Below are 25991 nucleotides of genomic sequence, written 5' to 3'. Positions count from 1 at the left end.
CAGCCGGACATCCGGCCACTGGGCAGCCTGAAGGGAAAAAAAAAAAAAACAGCGTACACAAATGGCAGCGGCTATGGCGGCCACCATTTGCGTTCCCTTTTTTTCGCTGTTTTAGCCTACATAAATATTTACGTAAGCTCTTACGGCGAAAAAAAGGGGAACGCAAATAGCATAGTGGGCGCTATTTGCATTCCTTCCCCCCCTGCTGTTTTAGCCTACGTAAATATTTACGTAAGCTATTACGGCAGGAAAAAAAAGGAACGCAAATAGCGCCCACTACGCTATTTGCGTTCCCCTTTTTTTCGCCATAATAGCTTGTGTAAATATTTATGTAGGCTAAAACAGAGAAAAAAAGGGAACGCAAATGGCAGCCACCATAGCCGCCGCCATTTGCGTATGCTGTTTGTTTTTTTTTAGCTTGCCGTGATAGGCTACGTATATACTTATGTAGCCTATCACGGCCTCCGCAGGGACGCAAATGGCGTCCCTGCGTTAGCCATGATAGGCTATGTAATTATTTACGTAGCCTATCACAACTATGATGAGGAAGCGAATGGCGGCCGCAGTGCAGCCGCCATTCACAAGTCAGCGTGGATGGCAGCAGGTAAGTGCTCCATTTCGTGTGCCTTTCATGGGGGGGGCTTCGTTCCGCCACGGATTTTGGGGGGCCAAATGCACTGGCATTCAGCCTCACTGAGATCCATGGTGGAATTCTCTGACATCCCTAGAAGTCACACAATAAGAGGTGCTAGACCACAGCTCCATCTAGTGGCTGTTTAATGAAACGTATAGAACAAGCAGATAAGGGAGGGAAGGGAAGCACATGTAAAGGGAGCCCGTTGTGATCTGAAAGCCCCGGTAAAGTTACGAGATTTTAGGCTGGTGGAGAAATGCTCCTAGTGAGCAAGTAGGCAGTGGCATCTATTGCTCCTCCTCACCACCACCACCAGAGCAAGAGGCAGGTGAACAAGAAGATTGCAGTAGTGAGGAGGAGGAGCATCTCCAGGGGGTTCTTGTCAGTGGGCCTCTGAAAGAGTGCAGGCCCTCAGCAGGTCCCTGACCATGCCTACCCTTGATGCCAGCCCTGGTATTGGAATATGCTTGTCAAACCATAGGAACGAGACACTAATTTTTAACTTTCTAAATCTGCCAAACATTTAGGGTGGCCAGATGCAAAAGATGACAAGGCTCTTGTGCCTTTAATTGTTGTGTAAAAGAGGGAATTCCAACAGGGGTAGGTTGCATAACAAGCTACACCTGCAGAAATTACCTTTTCTAAACAACTATTAAAGGTGAAGGAGCCCTGTCCTCTTTTGCACCTGTCCACACCCTACATATATTGGTTAGAGTTGCCAATTATCCAGAAAAAAAGCTTAGTCTGCATTTGTGTCTGTGGGTTGGATCCTGATTAAGTCACATGCAACTGAGCTGGCAGAAGCTGACTTTCCTTCCCCCTCCTCCCCATGGCAGCTCCTCCAGCCCCCTGAAAATGATACAATATGGGTCAGGATATCCTGCAAAATGGGGTGAGGTATGGTGTGTGGGTGAAAGGGGGATCCCTGTAAATTGGGTGGAGGTACCTTCTGTGAGCACAGCCTTTCCATCAGTAGAAAGAAGATCCTTTTTTTAAAAAAGGATCTTTGTATAAATTAATTTTAAAAACACATTTTCATTTTAAATTAAAAAAAAAATCTCAATATATTCAAAATATTGTTTCTTTTACTCTCTTGGTTCTTTTTTTTAAAAATGAACTATTTTGTCTTATTCTGAGTGTTCTTCAAGAAACAAAGTGCTACATAAATGTAATAAAAGAAATAAATCCTGTTAAGGGTGCCACATCCCCTTGACAGTGGAAGTGAACAACTTACATCTTTAACACATAATCACAGCACCTGGAAACCACATAGTTGACATATTGAAAGCACTGAGATTGATACAGTAGTAAAATCTCAGTTATGGAGATTGCGGTAAATGTGGCCCACTCATTATAACAAGTTCAAGTCGCTAGGGACATGTCTTTGTATGATTACCACACACTTACAACTTGATACATACTTTGAAGCAAGTCCTATTTTCCAGTGGAGGCTGGTGTCTCTGATGTCAGTGGGGTGGTGAATCCTCTTTGGCTTTCAGTCAGAACCAATCAGAGCTATCAGAACCTTGGATAGCTCCTTCGGAGTTTTGGCTGAAACCTGGAGCAGATTCATCGCCCCACTGACATCGGAGCCACCGGCCTCCACTGCTTTTTTCCCAGAGTGATACTTCTAAGTAGATCCATCTTTGACTCTGCAGCCTTTAAGTCTGAGCTCCTAACATCATGTAAATAAAGCTGCACTGGGCAAAGAAGCTTCAGTGTGGAATTTATTTCTGAGTAGATATACATAAAATTGGCTGGGTGGGTCTATACAGCCAAGGTTGCTAGAAGCATGTTTGCTATAGCTGGTTGAATGGAAAGTGGTGGGCAAGAAAAGGGTTAAGCCCCATTCTGCTGACCTGCCACTCCCTCCACCCAACACACACACACTCCAAATCATAAGCATCCACCCAGGTCTCCCCCCAGACTTCTCTTTTGGCCTCCATTTTTTCATATTTTTATAAAAGCCCAACTTGGAGTTACACAAAAACTCTTGAAAACACAAGCCAAGCCTTACAGACAGGCACACCCTGATCAGTGTATGTTGAAGGGTGGTATTAAACAAAAATCTAATCAGGACAGAAAGAAAATACATTGGGAGATATGCATTATTACTTTTATTCGTTTTTTAAAAAATCTTGGCAAGTGCAAGTTCAAAGGGAACTGAAACTTGAATCAACCTGAGTGGGTACTTCAACCAGAAACTTTGGTTAGCCCAGATGTAAACTTTTCTCCATAAATTTACATTGCATTGCAGAAGTGAAAGTAGAAACATTAGCCCCTGCTTTGAAACTGTCCCTTTTTAACAGCATTTTGATCTGCAGTGGTAATGTTTAGGTCCATGGTAGTGAAAAGATTCACCCTCCCCAGCTGATTTCTGCAGATCAATCCTGTTTTAAAAGCATAGGATAGCCTTCCCCAACCTGGTGCCTCCCATACATGTTGGACTACAAACTCCTTCATCCCCTGTCATCATGGATAATTGCTGGCGATTATGGCAGTTATTATCCAACTCATCTGGATAGCGCCTGTGTCAGGAAGGCTAGCCGGGGGAGGAGGCCTGGGGATTGGCCAGCTGGCAATCCAAGAAATTCACTTAAGGTAATATCACATGGGAAAGTTGCATGACATGGTTTTTTGAATATGTGTACTTAACAGGAAGTTTTGCATACACAATGGGTAAGTTAATCAGCCTCTCATCGAATTTCTGCTGACATTGAATTTCTGCTGACCGAACACACACCATCATCACACACAGAGTGTGAGCTAGATTTATACATTTATATCTCACCTTTCTTCTATCATGCAACTCAAGGAGGCTGACACAGGTTTTGCAAATGGTCTTCAGCCCAGGGATGCCGGGGGAGGGCTAAAATGTTCCCAGGTACCATAAACCAGAGGGGCCCCCACAGATTAGTTCATTTTGCCTAAGGTAGAGGACAAACAAGGTTGTACCAATCCAACCTTTGACCTTGAGGGCAGTGGCTTACAGAGGGCAATATCCAACGGTGTCGTTACACAAATTCGGGCACGACTTAACGACTGAACAACAACAAATGGAGCTCCACCAAATCCTTCCATTGCACAAGCAGTTGTGCATTACAGTTGCACAAGCAGTTGCAAGCGTAATGCACAACCGGTTGTACAAGAGTGATGTGCAAGCAGTTGCACAACTGCGCTTGCGAAAATGTAATTTCAGTTGGATTTTCCTCTTGTGCATAGTTTGCTACTTAGTTTCTGCTACCACAACATCATTTGCACTAGCAGAATGACTTAGTTGGATGCTGCTCATAGTCAAATAGCCTTTTTCTAGAATGTCCTCTGGATGAGCTGGAGTGCTTTTGGAGTTCAAGTGTCCAAGTTTACAGAAGATAGACGTCTGTTTGAAGATGTCCTCTATCTGAAGGGCTGTCAGAGTTCTGTGTTGGAAGGACTCTGTAGTTCCCTTTCCAGGGAGATCTGCCTCGTGTCTTCATTGTGTGCATTTAGACTCCAGGTTAAGGCCTTCCACTTTAAGCAGGCATTTCACCTTTAATCTGTTGCTTTATTAATTTTACTGCTGGCTCCTCAGTGGTTTTAATCATTTTAATGTTCTTAATGTTGTATTATTTTGATACTTGTATTATTGCATTATTTTTATCTTTATTTTTTGTTATTTTGTTGTTGCTGTTTGGTTGTATGATTGTAATCCAACCCATGGGCATTTGCCACTTGGGTGGTATACAAATCTAAGAAATAAATAAATGTGAAGGTGCCCTCTATTTGAAGGCCTGTCTAATCCAAATCTGGGTTAAAGAGAAAGAACTATAGGAGAGGAGAGCAGCAGAGGCATTGAAATTGCCCATCAACAGTTCACATCTGGACAGCAGACTGAGCGGCAGACATACAGGGCACCTGGTTACAGTCTCCCCACTCTGGTGGGATGCACTATATTTCTATATTGCTTAATTCATTATGCATGTAAAAGTTTTAGAACCTGCCTTTTAGGGTAAACGCTCCCAAGGCAGCATACAATGAAATGTAAATTCACAGTAGAATTATGATAAAAGAAGATCAAAATTAACCATTTAGATCAGATAACACCCTATGGTACCCAATGGAATTCTGACTCAATCATAGGTCAAAATAAACAGGTAAGTAATTAGGGTCCATTTGAAAGCCTGTACTGATGGGGCCTGACAGACATCAGTTGGAACAGAGTCATGTGACCATATCCTGACAGCAGTGCATTGTATTTGTTCAGCTCTCCATCATCTTTTCGGTGTATTTTTGTACGTGTCAGTGACTTGAATACATTTATATCTGAAGATATGTTTGTGACCACATACTTGGTTTCTAAGCACTTTTAAGACAAAGTTTTGTTTTTCCAGTTCCACTGCAGCAGTTGCACTTTGAAAAGGTTTGACAACCCTGATCATGGTAGCCATAGGCCCAGAAAGGCTAAAGTTTATCACAGCTGTGTTTTAATTTCTGCACAAGCAGATGCAAATGGTAGAAAGTTTAAAATACCTCAAAACACTGCACAAGGAAAGTTGAGCAAATCCTATCATAAAACCTTGATCCTGTCCCATAGTATACGGTATGAAAACAGACTGCACTAAACTCCCTAAAAGACCTTGAGAAATCCCATGAACCTTCAGAAATCTGGATACCTTTATAGACTTGCTGACATGTCTTCTCAGGTCAAAGTTAAAATAGGCTTCTCTATCTTAACTGTGCCATGTGACAGCAGATGTTGAAAAATGTTATGCTATCACTGACTCCATAGAACATGTTTACTTCCATGTCTTTGGGATATTTATTTAACATGAACACTTTATGGGCTTATTTTTCAGTCTGTGCGGTTTTTCCTCCCTGTAGGGAGAGAACTGTAAGCAAGCACAACAAAACAAATTGATAGGAAGGAAGAGAAATAGCAAGGGAAGGGACTGGGGAAGAAAAACTGAGGCTAGAGACTGGGAGTGAAGAGAGAGAGAGAGCATTTCTACACCAGCCTAAAATCCCACAACCTTACTGGAGCTTTCTGCTTCCATTTAAATGCAGGATCATGATGGGCTCCCTTTACACGCCCTTCCCTTCCCCCCACTTTTCTCCCCTTATCTGCATCTTCTATATTTTTCATTATACAGCCACTAGATGGCGCTGTGGTCTAGCTCCTCTTATTGTGCAACTTCCTCTTTTCTGGAGGGAACTCAACACACTAATTTGATAGCTCATTATCTCCAATCTTTTTTAAAAAAGGGAATAAAGGTCATTTAATGCGGGAGATGCCCTGGAGGTTGACGATGTTATGTAAAGGACCCACAAACTTTCGTGAGTGGCCAATGTCAATAGCAGGATAAAAGCCACATGTGGAGAAGCCCTAGCTCTCTGCCTGTCAAGCAAGCAAGTGGTAGCAATGATAGAAAAGAGGAAGAGGAGCAATAGCAGCTGGTGACAACTGCAGTAGATTGAGAAGGCAAGTGTCTTGCTCCCAAAGCTGGAGCTGGCACTGCCAAATACTGAAGCCGTCTTTCCCCTTAAGTTTAACAATTCAAACACCTGATGCAGAGCAGTAACGGTTGCCACCTTTTTCCTTCCCAGGGGCTCTGTGCTTTAAACAGCTGCATGACAGACTGAAATTCATTAGGTTCAGTTTTCCCCCTCACTGCACTTCCATGCCAGGAAAAGCTGTATCCATTGAATTTCTGTTTTGTCATGCAGGTGTTAAAGGGACAGAGACTCTGTCCAGAAAAAATATGGCAGTCCCAGGAGCAGCCCTCTCCTGTACATCCAGAGTCACCTTTTTCTAACATAACACCTTCTCTAATCCTTTAAACCGACTTAAAGGGGTGGACTACTTGTTGCCTTCCAGATGTTTTGGGCTACACCTCCTATCACTGCTATCCAGCATAGCCAATGGTGAGGGATTATGGGATTATAGGCAAAACATCTGGAGGGCCACAGGTTGGCCATCCCTGCTTTAAGCTGTGTGAACAACCTCGTACCCATTCTGCAGGTTTCACTTACCTTCACTGACCTTTGCCCTTCTTCTCCCTGGGTGTTGCAAACCCATCTGCTCTTTTCAGAGTTGCCAGCATTTGACACATGTAAGGTGTTGATCATTCCATGGCAAAAATATTTGGTCAAACCAATGTCTCCTGTCACTGCAAAACTTTGGAAAGAGAATCTGAATTTACCGGAATTCTTCTCCAACACGTCATAGAATCATAGAGTTGGAGGGGTCTTTGAAGGCCATCTAGTCCATCACTCTCCTTGATGCAGGAAATCAAGAAGTAGAGCACCCCCAACAGATGGCTGCTGGACCTCTGCTTGAAGACCTCCTCCAAGGGAGAGCCTACTCACCCTACCTTTTGAGATTATTGGTTCCACTGTCAAACTTCCCTTGGTGATTAAAGGTGCAAGAACCTTCTTTGGCTTAGCAGCTAGCAACCCAGGTGTCGATGATCCATCAGCTGTTCTCTTTTATTATTTATTTGTTTGTTTGTTTATTACAGTTCTATATCGCCCAGTAGCTGAAGTTCTCTGGGTGGTTCACAAAAATTAAAACTGCAAAATAGAGCATAAAATACAATATAAAATAGAATAGCTCAACACTACAGTATAGAAGTACAACCAGAGTAAAACCTAGTAGCAATGCGTAGTTTTAAAATACAATCACAGATTTAAAACAACAGAGCGAAAAAACTGGAATGCTAAAATGCTAAAAATGCCTGGGAAAATAAAAAGGCTTCACCTGGCGTCAAAAAGAGCACAATGTAGGTGCCAGGTGAATCTCTTTAGGAAGCTTATTCCACAACTGGGGTGCCACAGCAGAAAAGGCCCTTTTCCTGGTAGGCATCACTTCTTTTGGCAGGGCCTCCTGCAGAAGGGCCCCTGAAGGTGATCTTAGGGTCTGGGCAGGTACATATGGGAGGAGGCGATCCTTCAGATAACCTGGCCCCAAGTTGTTCAGGGCTTTGAATGTAATACTAGCACTTTGAATCGGGCCTGGAAATGGACCGGCAGCCAGTGCAGCTGGAAAAGTATTGGCATAATATGATCACGTTGGCCAGTGCCTGTTAACAATCTCACTGCCTTGTTTTGGACCAGTTGAAGTTTCTAGACCATTTTCAAAGGCAGCCCCACCTATAACTCATTGCAATAATCTAATGCATTGCAGTAATTTATTTCTAGCTGCTGTCTGCTTTCCTCTCCAGCTTGACCTCCAGAGCCCACAGGTCATGCCTATTACCCTGTCTTCCACCCAACACTTTAATCTGCCATGAACTATGTGTTTCCTTGGGTGCTGCTTCCTGCCAATTTCCTAAGGAAGCAGACAACATAGCACAGAAGTGCAGAACGTCAGAAAGACACACTTTGATAGAAGATGGCACAGAGTTGTCACGGTGCTTCCGTTTAGGGAACCCAGAGGTTACACCTTTACTTTTAGCAGGAATAGTTGCTATTGTTGTTGCTTTTTTCTGTATCCCTTTGCTCATCCCACATAGGGTGGCCAGCTTAGGGTGGCCACTTGTGAGTTGCCAAAAGAGACCAAAAAAAGAGGATGAAAGAGGATACTGATCTGCATAAGCTAATTTATATACAGAGACACAAATGTAGTCATCATTATTGCAATTTAAATAGAAATACAGGACAGCTCACCATAGTGTGGAAGACTGTGGCCAGGTGACCTGTGTGCCTTGCTCAGTCTGCTATCCAAGTGCTGTTGATGGGCAACTTGAAGGCCTAGTTCTTCCTTCTGATAATTCTTTATCTTTAAACTGGATTTAGAATGGACAGCCCTTGAAAGAGAGGATGACTTTAAAACAGAGGACTACCCTCTGGCAGCCCTTGAAATAAAGGACTGTCCTCTGTAAAAGCAGACACCTGGCCACCCTGCAGGCCTGGCTTTTGTCATGCAAGCTACACCAGCTGAAATTCCTTCTTCTACATAACTATTAAAGCTACAAGAGCCCTGTCCTGTTTTGAAACTGGCCACCCTACTCCCACATCTGCTGTGAGGCGAAGTCCTGGTTGCTCCAGTAGATGGGGAGGAGGGTGAGAAATGGGCCTTACAAAGCAATGAAGCAGGAGGTACTGGTCCTCTTGATGGGCACTCCCAACCCTGTTTTGTGCCCGTCTTCTGTGTATTTTCCCCTCTTTGTCTTCTGGGTTTCCCCCTTTGTTTTTCTGATGTTTCCACTTCTTGTCTCTCTATCAGATTTAGTCTGCATGGCCCTCTGGCTGTTTTTTTTCTTTCTCCCTGTCTCTATGTGTATGCTTGGTGGACTACATGGAGGCAGAATATTGCAGATAGGCTGTTTGGCATAATCAGACAGGGTTTTACTGAATCCATTCCAGGACAAATGAAAATGCACCATTCGCCTACAAATTATTTCATGGATGCTAATCATGCCAGCACCAGATTTTGCTATTGCTTGCTTAATACAGCAGGATGTATAGCCTGACAGTATACGAAACCCAGCTTTTTGGAAATAAGTAAATTTCAGCCTGGAAGTGCTCCAGATTTTGCACATTACTCAGAGTTCGGTTTCTTCTTTTTCAAGTGGTGCAATTAATTTAAATTGGATAACACCATGGGTGTGGAATAACCTGTGGTTCTGTTCTATACTGTCTCTGTTGTTACCAACTGAATTGTTTTTAAATTTTGTATGTTGAGAGTCATTGATGGAAAGGCAGGGTATAAATGTTTGAACCGATAAAATAAATAACGTGTCAAATGCTTTTCCTTGGCCTTTGGATGGCACAAATATCTTGTTTTCTGGGGACACTGAAAACTGCAAGCATTATATTCTAGTTCATGGAGGTGTTTGGAGAGAATAACATTGTATTAAAGTGCCTGAGGATACAAGCAAGCCAAAGAAGGCTGAAGACTTGGGGGATACTTCTGGTTTGCCTATTAAACCATGTCTCATATTTGGGGACATTCTTACCACCTTGTTTTAAGTTGTTGTAGTCCTATTGGCTTGCCACTTGGGGCAACTCTTAACTATAATCTTATCATTTCTGACAAATTGTTGTGTGTTCTGGTAGCTATTGAAAGGGAAAAAATTGGCCTTGAGTTCTTCTGTAATATCTGGATCATTGTTAGCTCCAGGTTTTTTTTTAGGGGGGGCTCAGGCAAGATGCCCTCTGTGGGCCCCTCTCTTTCTCCCTACAAGCGCCCATTGGTCTACCCTCTGCCAGTCCCCAGAACTGCCCAGAGAAAAAGGGCAGAGAAGTGAGCAGGCCACGGTAGCTGTGTTATTCCTTCCTGCACGTGTGTTCTCTCTCTCTCTCTCTCTCTCTCTCATATTCCTTACTAGTACTCTCCCTCAGGGCCAGATGTACAGAGTGAGCAAGCAGGTGGTAATGACAAGAGGAGCCACAACAAGGTAAGGGGACTTTAGTAGTCATCAGTGAGTCCCCCACTGAGTTCTGGGCCTTAGCAGGTGTCCAGTGGTGCTCTGGATGTTTCCAATAGAGTTTCAAGAATGTGTGTGTGGGGTGTGTGTGTGAGAGAGAGCGGGGTGGGTGGGTGGATTGAGATTTACCTGCAGTGAGTATGTCTTCACACAGCACCCAGTTAAACTATGGGATTGGCTGCCACAAGATGTAGTGATAGCCACCAACTTAGATGGCTTTAAAAGGGGATTAGACAAATTTATGGAGGATGTACATGAGAAACGTGGTGTGGCTTCTGGAGTTCTCTGTCACTATCGATAGTTACTAGTCATAATGGCTGTAGATTACCAGTTACTGGGCAGCAGCAGTAAGAGAAAGCTACACTTTTATGTCCTGTCTGCTGGCTTCCCAGAGGCACCTGGTTAGAGCACTGGGGCCTCTGTGATTAGACAGGCCTTTGGTCTGATCCAGCAGCTCTTCTTACGTACTTAGATGTATTGTTCTTTAAACCTCCAAGAAGCAGAAATGAAAGAGGAACAGAAAATCCGCTTGCAAATTGTTTGCAAAACAAGTGGAGATGTGTACACGCACTGAAACCGGTCTAGGGCTAAGGACGATGCTTGAAGGTTAATTAAAGACAAAGCCCCAGTTCAGGAGATTACTGAGGGGCAACAAGCTTTGCTGGGCATAGGAGCAGCACAGGTGCTCCCTGTCTGCCACATGCCTGCAGTAACATATGATGTGAGTGTTCTCTATGGAAGCCTGTACTGAATATATGAATTACTCTTCCCCCTTTAAAAAAATGTATGGGAGAGAGCGAAGTTGCATGAATGGGAAGCCCTTTCAGATGAAGTGAGCAGTGTCCACAGTAGCTTGTGCCAGAATAAACTGGTTAGTCTTTAAGGTGCCACAAGACACTGTTATTTTTGCATCTTGTGTGATTTTAATTTTTTTATTTACAAAAAAGGTTATTCCAGGCTTCCCCAACCTGCTGCCCTCCAGAGGTGTTGCACTACAACTCCCATCATACCCAGCCAACATCCATCATGGGTGGGGATGATGGGAACCCATCTGGAGGGTGCCAAGTTGGAGAAGTCTGGGTTATTATCTAGGGCTCACAACAGTTTTCAGTACATGGTGGAGGGGAGTCCATCATTATGAACCCTGTTGCCATCTGGTTAGGCCCAACACTTTTAATTCATGGGCATAACCACTCTAACTATTCTACTTTTATCTCATCCATTCATTTGGGGAAAGATAGATTACAATAAATCTGTTAGGATAGTGAGATGCAACGGGACTGAAGGCTGTATAATAATCAGGGAAGAAAAACAAATTCCTAGATAGTTCAAGGAAAAACTGTATCATTGTTCTTTTGCTGTTATTATTTTGTTTTATATTTAGATGGAAAGCTTGTGAAACTTTCAATGCCTCTACAGTGACATCTGCAGCCATCGTTTTAAGTGCTGGGGCATGAGAATCTTTCTGTTTGTGCTAATTCTGACCAGCCACGGTTTAGGAGCAGGAAATGAAACAGAAGTATTAGCAAAACAGGATACCTTTGCTCTGCACATTTAATGTGGTTTTCCGACAATGACCACAAATCCAGTTAGGCAATATCTGGATTTGGACCATCTAAAATGTCACAAAGACTGTGCAAGCTTTCAAGTTCTCCAGAACTCTTCATCATGTGAGATGGTACAAGGAGCAGGACATAGGCCCCATCTACATGGCACCGCTTGCACCCTTCACTCCGTTGTGACTGAGCAGCATTGCAGCTTCGAGTTAGCTTCTGCTGCAATACACTGGCAATTTACTGCGGGCTTCCCCAACAGTCTGCCATGACCTTTTTTTGCCATTATATTTTGATGTGCAGCTGTGCAAACCTGTGAGCATGGGGGTGTGACTGTTTTGTATTTTAGGGGTTCTGTTGTGTCTCTCCATCCCTCGTTAGGCAAAATGTGGGTGATCTGTGCTCCTTCATTTCTACGCCAACTGTTTGGCAATTCCTCAGCCTGAGACTCTCGCCATAGTTTGCACCCACCCAAAGCGTGAGAGGTATGTGCCTACCCATTGCTCCAAAATGGTGGCCAGAGTGAAGTTGGTCCTACCCTAAGACACCCCACCCAAGCCCTTGAGGACTGAGTCCAAAAGCAACCATTGTGAAGATAGGAAGCTGCAAAAATGTGTGAAAGTGTGATTAAATAAATGAAAACGCCTCTCTGTGCCTCTGTAACTGCGCAGCTGCGAAGGGACACGGGGAGTAAAGGGGCATCACAGAGTGCCACAATCACTACTCACGCCTACAACATGCCCACCGCAAAATGCAAAGTTGGTTTGGGGAAGGGACAGATGGCTCACAACCGTGGGGGAACCTGCAACAAACAAAAGACATCTCAGCAAAATGCCTCTGTCAAGGGTTCCTTGGAGGGCTCTCTCAGTCTACTCCAGTAGCTAAGTCCAGACACAGACAAAGGGATTCCTTTCAAAGCTTTATTCTTCTTTTACAACTTAACAACTACACCGTTTGCAACTAGATCTGAGCAGCACAGTACCTATGCCCTAAGTTGGAACAGTTGGTCCCCGTTTGAAAGGGAATTACTGGCAGACCCCTGAACTTAAGGACTAGGGAGAGTCCCTCCCCTTTTCCCTTGGAGCCTCTGGGCGCAGCCGTTGTTTGCGCGCCAACCTGGCACTTCGCCTCCTTTCCGCGCCCTCCATCTGGCGCTACTCTCTGGGTCTGTGTCGCGCATCCACCAAGTCTGCTATCTGTGCTTGGTCACTCCCTGGACTGCTAACTAAACTAGGAACGCTGGTGGGAGGAATCTCCGTCAGCTGTTGGTCCTGGGAAAGAGGAGCGCGCTCCTCTCCCAGGAGCGACTGCTCTTCCTCAGAATCAGAACTACTCTGGGATTCTATGGGCTCAGTGTCCACCCTGACAGCTTCTTTGGAAATCTGCATTTTCCAGGAGAAAACCACAGATGTCTGCGAAGTGGCAACTGCATCATATGTCCCGAAGGACCTCGACTCGCAGCCACCCCGGAGTAAAAGGCTCATGTAGATGGGGCCACCCCCCCCAAAAAAAATTACAAACATCATGACAGATGTTGTGGCCATGAGGTCTGCAACTTACCCAGTCTCAAGATGGAGACAGCAGCAGATTGAATTAATTGGTCACTGACAGGTGTTGTAGGTATCAGATTTTTCAGTGCCAGGTCAAGACATTTTATTTGCCAAGACATTTTAATTTGACTGCATTGCTTCGGCTGGTTGTGTAGCTTTATTGTTTGTTCGCTCTCAGTTTTTACCACCATGATGATCTATTCCTTTGTTTTTAAAGCATTTGTAATTTCGAATGTTTATGTCTGTACACTGCCCAGAATCCATTTTGGATGAAGGGCAGTCTAGAAACTGTTTACATATAAATATAATTTTCTTTTTGTTTTCCCTTACCCACAATAAAACACATTTGCTCAAGGCAACCAGCCCAGTCCAGTGGCAGCAGTGCTGATGTACATATGTGCCTTTCCCTCACTTCGTTCAATGGCTGCTGTTGCTGCTGCATGAATCCCTTAAAATAGGAAAACTTGTAGGCCAAAAAATCAGTAGGACCACAACTTTCATCAGCACTAGCCAACATAGCCAGTGGTGAGGGATCATATATGAAAGATAGAAAGACTAACAACAGAGTATTAAAAATTTATTTTAAGCTAAACATTTTAATCCTGCCCTCACCAGTAGCTGTGCTGTAAAATGGGTATTAGCTACTGTATATATTTGTGAAAGGTTCCTAGAAGGGTGCTTGGGTGGCAGGGGAGGACATGAACTGCAGAGCTAAATAAACAGTGGTCTGAACAGGCTTTACAACAGGATTAGACAAACTCATGATCTATCAAAAGTTACCACTCACAATTGCTAAAGATAAAACCTCTAGGCTCAGAGGCAGTATATCTCTTAATACCAAATACAGGTGGCAAAATACACACTTGGCTACCTCTACCATGCCTCGTTCCTGTGTTTCCCAAGGATTCCTGGCCACTGCTGGAGACAGTGTATTGGACTAGGAAGCCCTTTGGCCTGGTCCAACAAGGCAATTCTGAGGCAGGGGTGGGAATTGGGGAAATGGAAATCTATTTGTGTTCAGAACAGTAGTGCTTGGAGATCAGTCTGGAAATCCACATTAATTATATTCCAGTGATTCTGCACCACAATTTGTTTATTTCCAGATGTTTCCTAGTTTGCAGATATATTTCCTGTAAACTTCCATAGATCACAAAGAGAGGAAAACGTATCATCGCATCTGTTTTGCAGGTTAAAAACATCTCTTAGAGCAGGGGGATATATCACAGTTTTTTTATTTTGTTTTCCATGTTTCACATGTCTGATATGGTGAATTATGAAAGATCACCACAGTTACTTTTTTTTGACAACAAGAAATGGTACTGTGTGATGTTTCTTATTACAGAAGTAACTGCAGTGTGTCACCTGGGATCTATTTTGATGAAGGGTGGGATATGATAAATTCCACAAATAAAGTTTTTTTTTTGTTTTTTTTTTTAAGTACAATGCTCCTATGAGTTATTTACATGGTTTAGCCAGCTCTTACATACTGAGACAAACATGACAAGAATTCCCTGGTCTATGATCTCTACGTTCAGGTCAGCAGAGGGAGACAGAGCACAATACTTTGTGCCGTGAACTTGCGGCCAATGCAAGGTACTCCCCTCATCCCATTTCTCTTTATAGAATCCTCGCGCGCAGCCTCATTCCTGCCATGTAGCACCTTCCAGCAAAAAGTCAAATGGAAAGAAATAACAAATAGATTTATTCGGAATAAAGCCTCAAACAATAAAGATAAATAACAGAACAATCCTATAGTGCGGGGTGGGGGCGGGATCTGTGGCAGAGCTAATGCCACCTCCTGTGCCTGGTACCCTCCAGATGTTTTGGATTTCAAATCCCATAAGCCCCAGCCACCATGGCCAATGGTCGGGAATGCTTGGAGTTGTAGTCCAAAACCAGATTGAGTAAGGCTGCTGTGGGCTCAATGCTGACAAGGCGGAAATCAGGAGATGGGAGCGCCTTTTTCTACCACCAATGAGAAACCAGGACGTGTTGTTCTTTTGTTTCCCTCTCATTGATACCAACGGGAGGGAAATTAACTAAACAAAGCTCCATGGCTGGCATTGTTCTTGGCCCCTTTGGGTTGCTTGTCAGGGGAACAAAGGGATTTTGGATCCAAGGCTGCTCCCAACATGCAGTAGCTCAGTGGTTGAGCACCTCCTTTGCATACAGGAAGGTCCTAAATTCAATCTCTGGCACCTCCAGATAGGGCTGGAAAAATTCCATGTCTGAATCCCTGGAGAGCTGATGCCAGTTGTTGTCAACAATGGTGGGTGAGATGGACTAAATGGTCTGACTCAGTATAAGGCAGCTTCCTATGTTCCTATGTCCGTGGAACACCCTGTTTTGGACCCATCACCAGTAGGAACATCACTTGCAGTGCACTATGCCCATGGAGCTTTCTGCAGGTGTATGGGGGATTGTCTCCAGGGCAGATGTGTTGGCCTCCCCATGGAGCTCCTCTCCACAGGTGGAACAGCACTTCTGCTGCATCCAAAGGCTCCTACAGCCAGCCTTAGCTGGCTTTAAAGTTGCTTTGGGAATCCTCATCACTGATAGCCTGTTCTGTTTTATTTTTACCTTTCAACCCATTTATTTATTTATTTATGTGCCACCCAATAGCCAACGCTCTCTGGGCAGTTCACAAAAATTAAAACTATAAAGCACAACATAAAATAATATAAAATATGAAAGCTTAAAACAGAATAAAACCTAGCAGCAATGCAGAGATTTAAACTACAGATTTAAAAGCAGCAGAGCTAAAAGACTAGAGTGCTAAAATGTTGGGGAAATAAAAAGGACTTCAACTGGCGCTGAAAGGAATACAACGTAGGTGCCAGGCAAAGATATTTATGTAACACATTTCTGATTTCTTCTATTATCTATGATTTAATTACAGATCTTGCCATTCTCATTATGATTATTATTTAAATTATTTTTAAAATGTCTATGCTGCCCTTCAGTATAAATATTCTCAGGGCAGCCTAAACACATACACATGTATAACAAGATAATAAAAGAAAGTACAGAACAACAGATAAAACCTAGCAATAATAAAATCACCAACAGTTTAGCAATGAAAAGCCTGGGGAAATAAAAAACCCTTCTGGTGGCACAGAAAAGATTACAAGGTAAGTGCCAGGTGAGCTTTCCTGGAGAGAAAGCTCCTTAAATGGGATGCTACCATTGAGAAGTTCCCCTACATACACACACTCACTCACTCACTCACTCACTCACTCACTTCATTTCTGGTATTCAGGACATCCAGAGGAGGGTCTCAGGTGATGATCTCAGCACAGAGGCAGGCCGATGTGGACTTCTTATTTTTTGTATTATATTTTTAATCTGCCCAATAATCAATGTTCTCTGGACAGATCACAAACAGTTAAAAGACTATGATGCGATATGCTCCCTTCCTTCACTAGATTTTTAGTGGAAGTACTTGATGTAGAAAACAAGAAACCATGAAGATCTGTGGGCCATTTTAGGCCCACATTTCTCCCTAACCGATTAGGTCTCAGGAGAACTAGAGTAGGCAAATGGAAGGAATGAGAATCTGGTCATTTGAATGAGAGAGTCATGTTGCTACATGACTCAGATGATCCACTCATAGCCTGTTCCAACCCACAAGAACATAAGAAGAGATGTGTTGGATCAGACCAAAGGCCTATCTAGTTCAGCATCCTGTTTCCCACAGAGGCCACCCAGATGCCTCTGGGAAGCCCACAAGCAGGACATGAGGGCAAGAGCACCCTTCTGCTCATGTTCCCCAGCAACTGGTATTGAGAGACATACTGCCTCCTACCGAAGGTAATATATAACCATCGTGATTAGTAGTTATTGATAGCCTTATCCTCCAAGAATTTGTCTAATTCCCTTTTAAAGCTCTCCATGTTGGAAGCCATCACAACATCCTATGGAAGTGAATTCCATAGTCTACCTATGCGCTGTGTGAGGAAGTACTTCCTTTTATTTGCCCTGAAACTCCCACCATTTAGCTTAATTGGATGACCCTGGGTTCTAGCATTATGACAGAGGGAAAGCCTTTTCCCTGTCCACTCTCTCCACACCAGAGGTGTTGAACCTCTTTCAGCTCGAGGGCTAAATTCAATTTCAGAGAAGCTCTAAAGGTCCCATTCCAGTGGTGGGTGGGGACCAAAGGCAAAAGGGGTGGGGTCAAAATACTAATAATACCAGCATATTTTAGCTTAAGGGTGCAATCCTATTGGGAGAGTCAGCCTCTGAAGTCGGAGGCTGAGGAGTATCCTATGCAGGGTGGGTGGAACACGGAGGGCATCCTCTCTTCCCTGCTCTGGCTGCCCTACTTTTGTGGCTAAACAGCTGATTTTGGCTGTCTAGGCGGGGCGCTTCAGAGTGAGAGGGAGGGAGGCCATGCAGCATATAGGAAGCTGCATAAAGCAGCATCCATGGTTTCTTCCCCTCCCCACCCCCAGGACCGCCCCCTTTTTGCCCTCTCCTTGCTCCATTTCCAAGTGCAGAGACCAGCGAGAACTGTGCCACCTACGAGGCCATGGGGGAGGGGGCAGAGAGTATGGTTTGTGGCAACTGTGGTCGAAGCGCTGGCTCTGACCTCGGTTCTCATAAACTACAATATCCTGTGGCCTTCTACACAGCGTCTAGTGGTCATATGATTGCTCTTTATAGCTCTTACTTCCAATAACAGCCTTAGGAGAGGCATTTCATCCTTTTAGAATGGGGGTGGGGAAAACCATGCAAAAGCCAGGAAACAATAAAACCATCAGCAATTTGGGGAAAGGGGTGGGTCCATTTGGGGAACCCCAGATGGCTGGATTTGGCCTGCGAGCCTGAAGTTCAACACCCCTGCTCTACACCAGGCATAATTTTATACACCTCTGTCATGTATCCCCCCTTACTTTTCTAAGCTAAAAGGCCCTAAATGTTGTAAACACAGGCGAGTTGCTCCAGCACCTTGATCATTTTGTTTGCCCTTTTCCAGCTCTACAACAGTGACTGGCAGACCTCAGGCTTTCAGGAGCTATGTTGTTTTTCACAAGAACTCTGAGATCCACCAGCCAGAGAATGGTGCAAAAGACACACCGAAACCCTATTCAGGTATCCCTAAAGCCTGTGGCTTCAACGTGTGAAGAGGGGGAGTGTGCTAGCCCCACCCCCCTCCGTCACCGCTCTCACTGCCCTCTACACATGGAGGGCGACTTAGTGAAGAGGAGAGCCTCCCCAAACCATCAGGGCTCCCCATGCGACCCAGAAAGCCACAAATCCCCTGAGCATACCCAAGACTTTGGGTGTGACTAAAGCAGCTCTTTGGATCCCAGCCAGGACCTTTATCAATTCATTCATTACAGCTTAAGTGTTGATTTTTTTAGAACTGGGCTTTGATTCTCATGAAAGGCTGCTCCCTGGTTGATGGTGTTGTTGCAAGCAATGCGCATCGACTGAATCCGCCAACAGTATTGTCAAACAGCACAGCTGGCCAGTGCCTGGAAGACAGCTATTAATCGCAGCCCAAAAGCCCAGCAGGATTCCCTTTTAAGGGGTTTTTGTTGCTGTTGTTGGGTGTAGCACTGTTCATTTTGAAATACCACAATAGAGTCATATAAGCACAATGAAGGAGCTGGAAACACAAATGCTCTCTTTTAAAGGCTGGGACATAGATAATCCCAAACTTCCATCTATACCATGGCATCTCCTGTGGAATGCAGTCTGCACATCCTCCACTTTCTATCACTACCTTCCTCCAAAGCAACTGTCTTTCCATTCCAATTATTTTGCCACACATGTTTAGGATAAGTTGTGACGCTGTTATATGCTCCCCACTTCCCCGGGGTGGGTTGGAGAAGTTCCAGAGATAGTGCTACCAGGGTTTGGCTTCCTTTGGAGGAGAGAGAGCACTGGAGACTTCGGGTAATATTTTTAAGAACATAAGAACATCAGAAGAGCTTTGCTGGATCAGACAAAGGGTCCATCTAGTCCAGCATTCTGTTCACACAGTGGCCAACCAGCTGTTGACCAGGAACCTACAAGCAGGGCATGAGTGAAACAGCTCCCTCCCACGCATGTTCCCCAGCAACTGGTGTACATAGGGTCACTGCCTCTGGTACTGGAGGTAGCACATAGCCATCAAGACTAGTAGCCATTGGTAGCTTTCTCCTCCAGGAATTTGTCCACCCTCTTTTAAAGCCATCCAAATTGGTGGCCATCACTACATCCTGTGGTAGCGAATTCCATAGTTTAACTATGCACTCTGTGAAGAAGTGCTTCCTTTTATCTGTACTGAATCTCCCACCAATCAGCTCCATAGGATGACCCTGGGTTCTAGTATTTTGAGAGAGGGAGAAAAATGTCCCCCTAATATTTGTTTTATTTACAAATCTAGAAGTAGGGCACAGGCAGAGGCAAACAGCGGGCACACTTCTCCCAGGCAGCAGATCTCTACCCCAGGAACGTTGAACCTCCTTCAGCTGAGGGCCAAATTCAATTTCAGAGAAACTCTTGGGGGCTGCATTCCAGTGGCAGGCGCGGCCAAAGGCAAAAGAGGGTGAGGCCAAAGGTAAAATGTGCAGGGCCAACATATAAAAAACAAAAGCAAACCCCCCACCCCCACCCCAGCATATTTTAACTTAAAGTGGTTATTACCAATAACTAAGTTTTAGGAGAGGCATTTCAGCCTTTTAGAATGGGGAAAATATATGGCATAAGGCAGGAAACAGCCAAATGATTGATGGTCAGGGGAGGGCCAAATTGGGAACCCCAGGCAAGCCAGATTTGGCCCATGGGCCTGAGGTTCAACACATGCTACCCCTTATCAGATCTCCAGACAGATGTACACTGCCAGAACAGCTCCAGCTTTGAGGGGGCCCTGGGCCAAGTGCCCTCTGGCGGGCTCTCTCTTCCATTGGTGAGCCCTCGTGGGCTTCCCTAATAGTGATGGTGATGGTGGGGGTACTTTGGGTCATTATGGGATGTTACTGAGAAGCTCAGCCATCATGGCTTAGAATCATAGAATCAACATTTGCATTCTGTAGCTAAAGAGGGTAACAAAAGTTTGTATCCAATGTTAGTCCTTCTTAGAGTAGACCCACTGAAATGAGTGGGACTTAAGCTAGACTAACATTTGATGCAACTTGGAGGTGTGATACCCTTTCACTCTCCAGAACCATGTAAGCTTGCTTTAGTTGTCTAAGACTGCAGTCTTGTATCCAATTTCTTGAGCGTAAACTCTACTGCATTCAGTGGGACTTACTTTTGAGTAGACATGCATAGGATAGCTCTGTAGTAATAAAATCAGTGAACTGACACTTTAATAAAGGACTACACTTAAAAAGGCAACTTTCCTGCTTCTGGTCCTCCAAATGTTCATGGACAAATGGCACATCTGATTTTAAAAGGTTGCTGCTTCAGCCTCTTTTCTGGTGGGCATGTAAAGCCATTCTGGAAATGTGTTATGTGGATTAATCAGACCACAAGAAGATTACTACCAGGTTAAACAAATGTCTGAATGCCTCCCCCAAATAAATGCATGGCACCAGAGGGGTAGCAGGAGGTGCTTTGGCATTGTTCTGCCATGGGATGGATGTATTTCTGGAAACAGTCTTCAGCATCACAACAATACCTTCAGGAAAAATGGAACTGAGTCTTTAGGGGCGCATATCCGTCTGCTTAATTGTTCTTTTTGGCCGACTGGTCATATTTCTTTTACATATTTCCAGATGCTTGTCGGCGGACTGTGTGGGGGTTAATCGAAAAACCCATCAGCACGAAATCAGGTGAGGTTGCTGACACATCACCAGTTTGGACCAAAATGCAGATATTCAGAGCTGCTGCAAGATAATTGGAATCAGATGTCTTTTTCCCCACTTCAAGCCTAAGGCATTCTGGTTGCTTTAGCAACTTATTCCCTTTGCTTCCCTTCTGATGTAATTCTTGGACCGCAATGCTTTGGAACGTAGTGGCAGTGGCTGCCAGGACGAGGAGGTGTATGATGCCTGGAAATCTAGCCTTGCATGCACACACAGTCTTGGCCTTCAGGAGGCTGAGGGCACAATCTAGAAATTTAGTTATTAACTCCCATTGAAAGCAATGCGATGAGACTTCAGTTATGATCAATGTAACAAGCCAAAGCAATCCATTTTGCTGAATTGTACCATGAGTATCTAAGATCCGAGATGAATGATAGTTTTTCAGAGTTGAAGGTGGCATGGTATACGGCCCACTCCACAGTGACCCCACACCTCTGGAATGGGTTGCCATCAGGGGTCCGTCAGACCCCATAGCTGCAAGTTTTTAGAAAAGCCCTAAAGATTTACTTGTTTTCTCTAGCTTTCCCCTGATTATGTCCTATTGGACTGTTTTGGTTTGTACCGGCAATTGTGTTGTAGTTTTTAGTATTGTCTAGGCCAGATATTTTATTGCTGGGGTTTGCTGTTTTATCATTACATGGTGTGTGTTTTTCTATATTGGCCTTTATTGTTATGAGCTGTCTTGGGAGGGCTTCTGCCCTAGAGGTGGCCTAGAGACATTTGAATAGGTAGGTAGATAGATAGATAGATAGATAGATAGATAGATAGATAGATATGCTACTATGATAGAGCCATGTCACTATTTCTAATGGTGTGAGTACTCATCTACCAGCCCCCGTCCCATTAACATTTCTGGTGAAATAGGTTAAGCAGGCTTTTGTACTGCTTCAAAACCTTGCAAAACCTGTTTGACAGAAGACAATAGTGGAACCAAAGAAACAGGTATCTACCCAGTGCCATGGGCATTGATGGTTCTGTCATGTCAACCCTCTTAAAAGGTCTTGTTCAGGACAGTGGTTCCTGAGGAGCTATGTTAATTGTTCCATGAAGGCTGTTAAAGGCAAATAGAGGGCTACATTTGAGTCCTCCTTGATGAGTGAGGGGGACAAGTTGAGAGTAATCTCAGCACGGACACCTATGTCATTTGCAGGGTATGTATGATGAGTTCTGTGGTGTCCACAGCATGACTGTGGGAGATAATTCTTCAACAATCTTTCCTTACTTCTAAGGGCCAGGCCACAGGACAAAACCAGCATGCCAGGAACACAGGTTGAGTATCTATTCGGCTCGTGCGATTGCTTCGCCATGTGTCTAGCTCCCAACCTATGTTTACTGCACCACTTTCAAGCCGGCTGCCAACAGCTGGTTTGCATAGCGATGATGTGGGAAGTGTGGGAACAGCTCCAACTCAGGCACATGGCAAAGCAATCATAGAATGGCTTGACTGCATGCTGAACTTTGCACAGCTCAGTTCAACCCACATTTCTTAATGTGCCGGTCTGAAAGTGTGATCTGCTCCTAACACACTAACTGATTGATATTAGAGCAGGAGGGGGTGAGTTTATTCTTTTGTGCTTCTACATGACCATTCAAAGGGAGGAAGTGATGGTGTGTATGTATGTAAACTACTGAATGTCTCAAAAGTGCTGTGAAACCAGTTGGAAACTGAGATGTCTATACAGTATTTATGCTTGTTTGCATGAGAAAAGGGCTGGTCTCCCAATTTCCTTTTTACATGAAGAGGAAGACGCTAAAGAACCAGGCAGGCTTGAGACTGAACAAAAATGACTTGGTTCTTTTCCAGAAGCTCTTGGTACATTTATTGCTCTAGCTCTTCACATGGAGGAGAATATCCCCCCATAGGCAAGTTGTTCTCAAATAACACATGTGACCAGTTACAAAATGCCTTGTTTCTGCCTTGACTTCCAACATTGTCATGACTTTTAATTATATTTTTATAAGGATCTTACTGTAACCACATGTAGGGCACACACTTTCTTGTAATACAGGAAACAAGCTTTACTTGTGCCTAGGAATTACACACGAATCCCAATGGAATGTGAGCAATCCACAAGGCCAATTCTTATTTTTTTATATATGTGCTTAATCCTGCTGCTGTGTACACACACAGCTCATATGCATATGGAACTCAGACTGGGAATTCCACTGGAGTTGCCATCTTTTCATCTGTTAAATTATGGGCAAGTCAGCCACCCTTGGTGGTATGTGTGGGATCTCATGCAGCTTTGTACCACTGTGCATACTTTTTGCCATACTTTTTTTTTAAATTGAGGAGTAGTGTAGCCTACTTCTTAAGAGAGTGAACTATGAATTTAAAAGGCCCATAAGTACCTCTCTTCCTCCCTGGCAGAAAAATACAATAATAAATCAAACAACTCACCATTTGCTGCCTTTCCCTGACACCCCAAATCAGCAGCCTTGTGGTGGCTGTTTCACTCTGCCCTGTAGTAGGGTTGGTTGTGCGTATAGATTTCCATCCTTGTAATATTTGTTACATTTCTATCAGTGTACCATCTGTCCAAGCCAAGCGTTAGACTCTAAAGTTTAGAGCCCTCATTTAGTGCCCAGGTTGCTGGAACATACCCCAACAACAGCATACTTGCAGAAAGACAAGGCCCTAAATCCATGGCAAAGTGAATTCTAGAAATGGCCACATAATAGAAATTAGGCAGCACGGGGCAAATCCACATCATAGACCAGGAGTGGCCAAGAACATAAGAACATAAGAAGTGCTATGTTGAATCAGACCAAGGGTCCATCTAGTCCAGCATTCTGTTCACACAGTGGCCACCCCCTGGCCCACGGGAAACTCACAAGTGAGGACACGAGTGCAAAAGCACCCTCCCACCCATCTTCCCCAGCAACTGGTGTACATAGGCTTACTGCCTCTGATACTGGCGGTCACTAGCCATTAGGACTAGTAGCCATTGATAGACTTTTCCTCCAGGAATTTGTCTAACCTACTTTTAAAAGCATCCAAATTGGTGGCCATCACCACATCTTGTGGTAGCGAATTCCATAGTTTGACTATGCACTGTGTGAAGAAGTACTTCCTTTTATGTCCTGAATCTCTCACCAATTAGCTTTATAATAGCTCCCTAGGTTCTAGTATTATGAGAGAAGGAGAAAAGTATCTCCTTATCCACTTTCTCCACAACTTGTGGCCCTTCAGATGTTTTGGCCCACAATTCTCATCAGCCCTAGCCAGCATAGCCAATGGTGAGGGAAGATAAGAGTTGTGGGCCAAAACCTCTGGAGGGCCACAAGTTGCCCATTGGTGTGTAAACTAAATGCCTAAGCTAGTAGCTACCATCTCCAGCAATGTCAGCTCCAGGTTTTGGAAAGCCCTTAGGCAAGACACACTCAATGCCCCCCTCCCCAGTAAGTCTACCTTCTCACCACCATGGTCACTAGCTGCTATTGCTCCTCATCGTCTTTCTCATCATTGCTACCACTTGCTTGATTAACAGGCAGAGAGCCAGTGAGCAAGTAGGCAGTAGCATTGACTGCTCCTCATTCTCACCACCATCACTGTCTGGGCCAGAGTGAGAGACAGGTGACCAAGCAGGTTGCAAGAGTGAAGAGGAGGAGCAAGTCAGTGGGCCCCTGCTGAGGTGTGGGCTCCCAGGAAGTGCCTGACCATGCCTACTCTTGACATTGGCCCTGATCTCCAGCAAGCTTTTTATTTATTTATTTAGCACATTTGTATACAGATTCCACCAAACAGACACCAAACAGATTCTGGAGCTGTGAACAACAAGAGAGAAAATTAACAAAAGATAAAAAGAAGAGCAGCACGCTCTTTTTATGCAGCACGTGCTTTGCACACAATCTGTTTGGTGTCCAGTAGCTTTGGACCATTAGTTTCTTAAGTAGCCTGTTGTCTCAGTTCTCCATCTCTGTACAAGAATAGTCACCAAAGCGATATTTACCAAATATGCTGGGACTTTAGTATTACTAATGCCACACCTAGCTGACCTGTGGTGAAAGACCATTAATGAGTTAAGCATCCTCCCCCAGATGTTTTGGATCACAAGTCCCAGCATTCCTGATTATTAGCCATGCTGGCTAGGGCTGATGGGAGTTGAAGCCCAAAACATCTGGAAGGCACAACATTGGAGAAGGCTGAGCTAAGCAGTAATTAAAAGCCAGTGCAGTTACTTCACACCATATCACTATGTGTATGCCAGATTATGCCAGAAAATCTACAGTATTTTAAGAACATGACAGAAAGGATTTAATCCTATTTTTTGTAATGGGATGGGTTTTTAAAAAATTTATCTGACTGAAAATCCAGATGCCTCTGCTAATATGATTCTGCCTTCAGTCTAACAACGTAAAGCTGAGGGGGAGCCATAAAACCTCCAAACATGATGTAGAGTCCTGTTTTATATACATAAAAATGCCACCGTTTTAGGGGGAGAAAGTCTTTCCAGAACTAGATGTGAACTCTGTATACCCCATCTGGAAGCTGAACATGTCTTTCCAGCATTTGAAATGGTTGAGCTCCAGCACTTGCAAATTTTTTGCACATCAAGAAAAGTAGCAACTGGCTCACTCCATCATTTCATATGTTCTGAGCTTGGAGATGTCATGAAGATAAAACAAAAGCATTTCCCTGATGTAGGCCAACCTTTCCCAACCTGGTGCTGTCCAGATGTTTCAGACTACAACTCCCATCATTCCCAGCCACCATGACCGGCCAGCCATAGCAACTGGGGCTTACAGGAGTTGAAGTCCAAAACATCTGGAGGGCACCAGGTTGGCGAAAGTTGATGTTCATGTTCATGATTTGTATGAATTAAAGTCAGAGTTGGTTGCAGACTTCTCAAGACTTGTGTGATAACCATTTCTAAGTAAAATGAACAAGTGATCAAAAGGAACATGATCTTGGCTCAGGAGAGTTCATCCTTCCTCATACGCTACTTCTTACTGTTCCTCTTGGGCTAGAACGTACAGGGGTGACACTCGAGCCAATGTCAGGTGCAAAATCAGCTTGTACATGTTACTTATTATCTATGACACCA

The sequence above is a fragment of the Heloderma suspectum genome, chromosome 3 (genome assembly GCF_057233095.1).
Source record: "Heloderma suspectum isolate Gila_16-S chromosome 3, 16-S_ref, whole genome shotgun sequence".
NCBI lineage: Eukaryota > Metazoa > Chordata > Lepidosauria > Squamata > Helodermatidae > Heloderma > Heloderma suspectum.
The sequence above is the reverse complement of the archived record's forward strand: the minus strand, read 5'-3'. Positions refer to the sequence as shown.